Source organism: Triticum aestivum, chromosome 1A (assembly GCF_018294505.1).
Source record: "Triticum aestivum cultivar Chinese Spring chromosome 1A, IWGSC CS RefSeq v2.1, whole genome shotgun sequence".
Classification (NCBI taxonomy): domain Eukaryota; kingdom Viridiplantae; phylum Streptophyta; class Magnoliopsida; order Poales; family Poaceae; genus Triticum; species Triticum aestivum.
The window spans coordinates 586357757-586364441 of NC_057794.1; positions in this window are offsets into that span (position 1 = coordinate 586357757).

Genomic DNA, 6685 nt, shown 5'->3' on the forward strand with positions numbered 1-6685 from the left:
TAGAACCGAATTGCTAGGGTTTGGCAGTGGCTAATGACAAGTGAAACTCGGTGGCGCTAGATAGGAAGAATCGGTAGGACCGAGTTTGGCTTAGGGTTTAGGTCAAATGTGGATATGGGAAAGTAGTTGAGGGTTTTTGGAGCATATCACTAAGCACATGTAGCAAGAGGCTCATTAAGCAACACCTCATCCCTCCTTGATAGTATTGGCTTTTCCTAAAGACTCAATGTGATCTTGGATCACTAAAATATAAAATGAAGAGTCTTGAGCTTTTGAGCTTGAGCCAATCCTTTTTCCTTAGCATTTTGAGGGTTCCACTTTCACATCCATGCCATGCCAATCATTGAGCTTTTCCTGAAATAATCATCTTGGAATAGCATTAGCTCAATGAGCTATATGTTGTTATGAATTACCAAAACCACCTAGGGATAGTTGCACTTTCAGACCCCCTCTATTCTTAAATCTCATCTTTTCTAAACCCTCAGATGCCTCCGAGACGTGACCCCGGATTTACTTTCCCACCGGAGCTCACTCAGTTGATCCAGCAGCAGAACACATTGATGCAGTTGCTAGTCCAGAATCAGAATCAGGGGAACAACAACAACAACAACCCACCACCACCACCACCTGTTGATCACATAGCCCGTTTTCTTAGGCTGAATCCTCTGGTGTTTTCCAGTAGCACCGAGCCGATAGTAGCAGATGATTGGCTCCGCAAGACAGCTAGAGAGTTGATCACAGCAGGATGCACGGATGCGGAAAAGGTGAAGTTTGCCGCACATCAACTTGAAGGACCCGCAACATCATGGTGGGAGAATTTCACAGCCACTTTCCCGGTCGACACTATCACGTGGGACCAGTTTCAGCAGGCTTTTCGAACTTCCCATGTTTTAGCAGGAGCTATGGCCATGAAGAAGCAGGAGTTTCGCAACTTGCGCCAAGGAGGACGGACAATTGGCCAGTATGTGGAGGACTTTAGTAAGCTAGCACGTTATGCCCCAGATGACGTTGCTACGGATGCAGCTAAGCAGGAGAAGTTTCTGGAAGGACTGAATGATGAGTTGAGCATGCAGTTGATGGTAGCAACCTTCAACAACTACCAGGAGTTGGTAGATCGTGCTCTTATGATTGAAGGGAAGCAACAGCAGATTGAGAATCGCAAGAGGAAGTATGGACAAGGGAAGCACAATTCAGGAGCTCAGCAGAAGCCACGTTTTACCCCTAGACCGGGAGGACATTTTCAGCATACCCATGGAGGAGGTAGCTCGCACAATCACAATGGCACCAAGAATGGTAATGGGAATGGAGGAAGTAACGGCCAGAACTGTACCAACCCATCGACCCCAGCCAAGAGAGACCTGAGCCAAGTCACTTGTTTTAAATGCCAGAAGACCAGACATTATGCCAATGAATGTCCTGAATCACAAAATGGAAATGGCAATGGAAGCTCTGGGAAGAAGCCGAACCCTTTCAATAGGGGACAGGTGAACCACGTTAACGTGGAGGAGGTTGAAGAGCAGCCGGATGCAGTAATCGGTAAGTTTTTGGTTAAGTCATTTACTGCACTTGTTCTTTTTGATATTGGTGCATCGCATTCATACATATCAAGGGGATTTGTGGATAAGTATAAACTGCCAACCCAAGCCCTTAGGTCACCCATGTTAGTAACCTCGCCTGGAGCAGAATATATGGCTAGCCTATGGTGTGATTGGTTTCCGTTAAGGATTGGTAACTACGTATTTCCCTCAGACCTAATAGTGTTGGAATCTCAAGGATTGGATGTGATATTAGGCATGGATTGGTTGTCGATGTATTGAGGAAACATCGATTACGCCAGTAAGTCGATCTTGCTTACCACCTCCGAAGGAAGAAGGATCAAGTATGTATCCCGACATGTGCCAAAGAGGACTCAAGTAAATTGTTTAACAGGAGTTGTGCAGGAGGAAGTACCAGTGGTGAAGGATTTCCCGGATGTATTTCCAGAGGAATTGCCAGGCATGCCACCGGATAGAGATATTGAGTTTTTGATTGAGCTTTTGCCAGGCACAGGGCCAATATCAAAGAGACCATATAGGATGCCCGCAAAGGATTTGGTTGAGATTAAGAAGCATATTAAGGAGTTACTAGATAAAGGATATATTCGCCCAAGTTCTTCAACTTGGGGATCGCCAGCACTTCTAGTGGAAAAGAAGGATGGATCATTAAGGATGGTTGTTGATTATCGAGGACTGAATGAAGTAACCATCAAGAACAAGTACCCACTACCAATGATCAATGATCTGTTTGATCAATTGCAAGGAGCTAAGGTATTTTCCAAGATCGATCTGCGATCACGATACCACCAGTTGAAGATTCGAGAACAGGATATACCCAAGACAACTTTTACCACCAGGTATGGGTTGTACGAGTATACCGTTATGTCATTTGGTCTGACTAACGCACTTGCATATTTTATGACATGATGAACAAAGTGTTTATGGATTTTTTGGATAAGTTCGTCATACTGTTCATTGATGATATCTTGGTTTACTCGAAGAATGAAGAGGAGCATAAGGAGCATTTGCGTTTGGTGCTTGGTAAACTCAGAGAACATCAACTATATGCCAAGTTCAGCAAATGTGAGTTTTGGTTGAAGGAAGTTGGATTTATCAGACACGTTATATCCGGGGAAGGTATAGCAGTAGATCCCACTAAAGTTGATACTATGACCAAGTGGGAAGCACCAACAACAGTTGGAGAGATCCGGAGTTTTCTTGGACTCGCAGGATACTACCGGAGGTTTATTGAGAATTTCTCAAGAATTGCGAAGCCTATGACGGAGTTGTTGAAGAAGGATACCATGTTCATATGGACTGAGGAATGTGAGGCTAGTTTCTAGGAGTTGAAGAAACATTTGGTTACATCACCAGTGTTGATTTTGCCAGACCAGACCAAGGATTATGAGGTGTATTGCGACGCTTCACGTCGAGGACTTGGAGCAGTGCTTATGTAGAAAGGAAGAGTTGTTTCATATGCCTCACGACAGCTTAAGCCCCATGAGTTGAATTATGCTACGCATGATTTGGAGTTGGCAGCCGTAGTGCATGCATTGAAGACTTGGAGACATTTTTTGATTGGAAACCATTGCGAGGTGTACACAGATCACAAGAGTTTGAAGTATATTTTCACACAGAAGGAGTTGAACCTCAGACAAATGATTATGATATGAAATTGCATTATCACCCCAGAAAGGCTAACGTAGTAGCTGACGCGTTAAGCCGTAAGAGCCATGTCAACACCCAAATGACGGGAGATGTACCAAGGGAGTTAGCCGAAAATCTTCGAGAGCTATGTTTGGAAATAGTCCCGAGAGGCTATGTAGTAGCATTAGAGATTCAGTCTACTTTGATGGATAAGGTCAGAGAAGCTCAAAGGACTGACAAGGAGATTGCTTCTATTAAGGAGAAAATGAGCAAAGGAAAAGCTAAGGGATTTTGTGAGGATGAGCACGATACCTTATGGTTTGAAGACCGTGTCTATGTACCAAATGATTCGGAGATCACAAAGTTAATCTTACAAGAGGCCCATGATTCACCATATTCGATTCACCCAGGAAATACCAAGATGTATTTGGATTTGAAGGATATATTCTGGTGGATCGGAATGAAGAAGGATATTGCGGAGTATGTAGAAGTTTGTGATGTATGTCAGAGAGTGAAGGCAGAGCATCAGAAGCTAGCAGGATTGCTACAACCATTGCCAATACCCGAATGGAAGTGGGATAAGCTAGGCATGGATTTTATTACATGATTTCCCAGAACACGTTCAGGCTATGACTCGATATGGGTTATAGTTGATCGTTTGACAAAGGTAGCTCATTTCATTCCCGTGAAGACTACCTATACCAGTGCAAAGTTGGCAAAGATATATATGACCAGAATTGTTTGTCTGCATGGAGTTCCAAGGAGCATAGTGTCAGATAGAGGAACCCAATTTACCTCAAAGTTCTGGAATCAGTTGCATGAAACTTTGGGTACCAGACTGGAGTTTACACAGCTTTCCATCCGCACATAGATGGACAGACCGAAAGAGTCAATCAGATTTTGGAGGATATGCTGAGAGCTTGTGCGCTAGATTACGGATCTAGCTGGGACGAGAATTTACTGTATGCAGAGTTCTCTTACAACAACAGTTATCAATCCAGTTTGAAGATGGCCTCTTTCATAGCCTTGTACGGAAGGAGGTGCAGGACCCCATTGTCTTGGGATGAAGTTGGAGACCGCCAGTTGTTTGGACCGGATCTGATAAAGGAGTCTGAACAGAAAGTGAAAATGATTCGCGATAGGCTCAAGGTAGCCCAGTCCAGGCAGAAGAGTTATGCAGACTCTAAATGCAAGGAGTCAGTTTACGAAGTCGGAGACCGAGTTTATCTTCGAGTATCACGACTTCAAGGAGTTAAGTGCTTTGGAGTTAAAGGAAAGTTAGCGCCCTGTTTTGTAGGCCCATACAAAGTTTTGGAGCGCATGGGAGAGGTAGCCTATAAGTTGGAATTGCCCGAAGGATTGTCGGGAGTTCATGACGTGTTCCACATTTCCCAGTTGAAGAAGTGCCACGCAGAGATGGCTGATATACCGCTGAGAGATACGGTACCACTGGAAGCAATTCAGTTGGACAGTGATTTGACCTATGAGGAGAAACCAGTTAAGATTCTAGAGTATGCTAGTCGAGTCACCCGCAGTAAGGTTATCAAGTTTTGCAAGGTTCAGTGGAGCCACCACACGGAGGATGAAGCCACCTAGGAGCGAGAAGAAGATATGCTGAAGGACCACCCTCACCTATTTTCTAGCCAACCCGAATCTCGAGGGCGAGATTCATCTTAAGGGGTGTAGGTTTGTAACATCCAAAATTTTCAATTTGGAATGTTATACACTAGATCATCATTGCATATCATATTTATTGCATTTTGGTTGATCCTAGAAATTTCACGCAACTCAAGGACCCTCGGAGAGAGTTGGGGATTTTGTTATTTTCATATTTGAGTTGTCTCAAATTTTGAAAATAGGATCATTTGATTTTATTTATTTTATCTTCAATTATTTCTATTACAAAAATATGAGAGAGGTAATAAAATGACTTTCCCAAAATAAAGAATATTGAGGATTTAATAAAAAATCAAATACTATTTTATTTTGGTTTTATTTGCTATTTTATTTGAATTTAGGAAAAATGCGCGTTTTTCATAATTGCATTTAGGCCCCAAATAAATGTTCATCCTGTGCGTATTTATTTCGGGATTTTTGGAGTCTGTTTAGTATTTCTTTTGCTTTTCTGAGCGTAATTATTTTAAAAAAAAGTCCGAACCGACCTTGGGCCGTAACCGGCCAGGACTCCTCCTGGCCGGGCCTCTTATAAGTGCCCCGAGGCCCCCGGCCAAGCCCAGCTGCGCCCCCGCCCGAAAACCCTAACCCTAGCCGGCCGCCACCGCCGCCGCGTCGCGCCGCCACCGCCCGCCCGCGCCGCCGCCACTGCTGCCCGCGCCGCCCCGCCGCCGCCCGCCTGCGCCGCCGCCACTGCTGCCAGCGCCGCCCCGCCGCTGCCCGCCCGCGCCGCCGCCGCCGCCGTCGCCGGACCGCCTCCGCCGTTCGCCGGAGGTAGTTTTTTTTTTCGCCTCCGATTTTTCTCGAAAAACCGTTCGGTTTTCCGACGGTTTTGTTCGTTTTTTAGTTTCGTTTTTTTAAATAGATCGGTTTTTCCGGTTTATTTAATTATCGAGCGTTCGTCCGTTCGTTCGTTTTAATGAACGTTCGTCGTTTTTCTTTTTCTCGGATTAAATCCATGATTTTTTTGATCGCAATTTCTGATCTGATTTTCGTTTTAGTCTAACTTTTCGCTCGTTTATCGGAATCAGGCGATTCAAGCACCTGGAGTTTCGTCTCAAAACCCTCTTTCCGTTTAACAAACTCAAACAAGTTTTTGCCACTGTAAAAATTGCCCTACATCCAGAATAGTAAATGATGCCTTTTTCTTTTGCCGTTTGTCTTTCGTTGCTTCGTTCGTTTTGATTCTTTTTGCCAACCAGAGTTCTTATGTTGAACTTTCTGGTTAGATCTCTTATATGAGTTTTACCTGTGCATTAGTTGAGTACTTATTGTATGCTTGTTTTTTTGCGATAGAGTACCCAGAGTGCGCCGCTTGCCACTTCGAATCGCTAGGTTTCCCGGATCATCAGCAAGGCAAGTAACACTTTGATCATGTTTTTCCCTCTACCCAGTTTTATTGCATTAGATCAATCCTCACACATTGCATGATTAGGATCTAATTAAATTGTGGGTTTGGGAAGTAGTTGAGGTAGTACCTCTTACCTGTTATTATCAAACCTTTGGGAGTTACTTCTACATTTGCTTATTATGCCATGCTATGCTAGTAGACGTGGATTGGGTGAGTGTATCCATGACAGATGTGAGATGTTAATTAATGGTTTACTTAAGGTGGCAACTTAAATACACATCTGGGTGGATTGAGGCACCTGGGTATTCCAGCGATTGCCTGTTTTTCTTTATGGACCGCCACCCAGGCTCAAAGGGGATCATGAGATTGTTCATGCTAGAAACTTCCGTGTGCAGCCACAAGCTACTATGGGCTCTAGCATAGTTGATTAAGTCGTGCGAACTCTTACAGTGGTAGACTAGCAGATGTAGGGGATGTA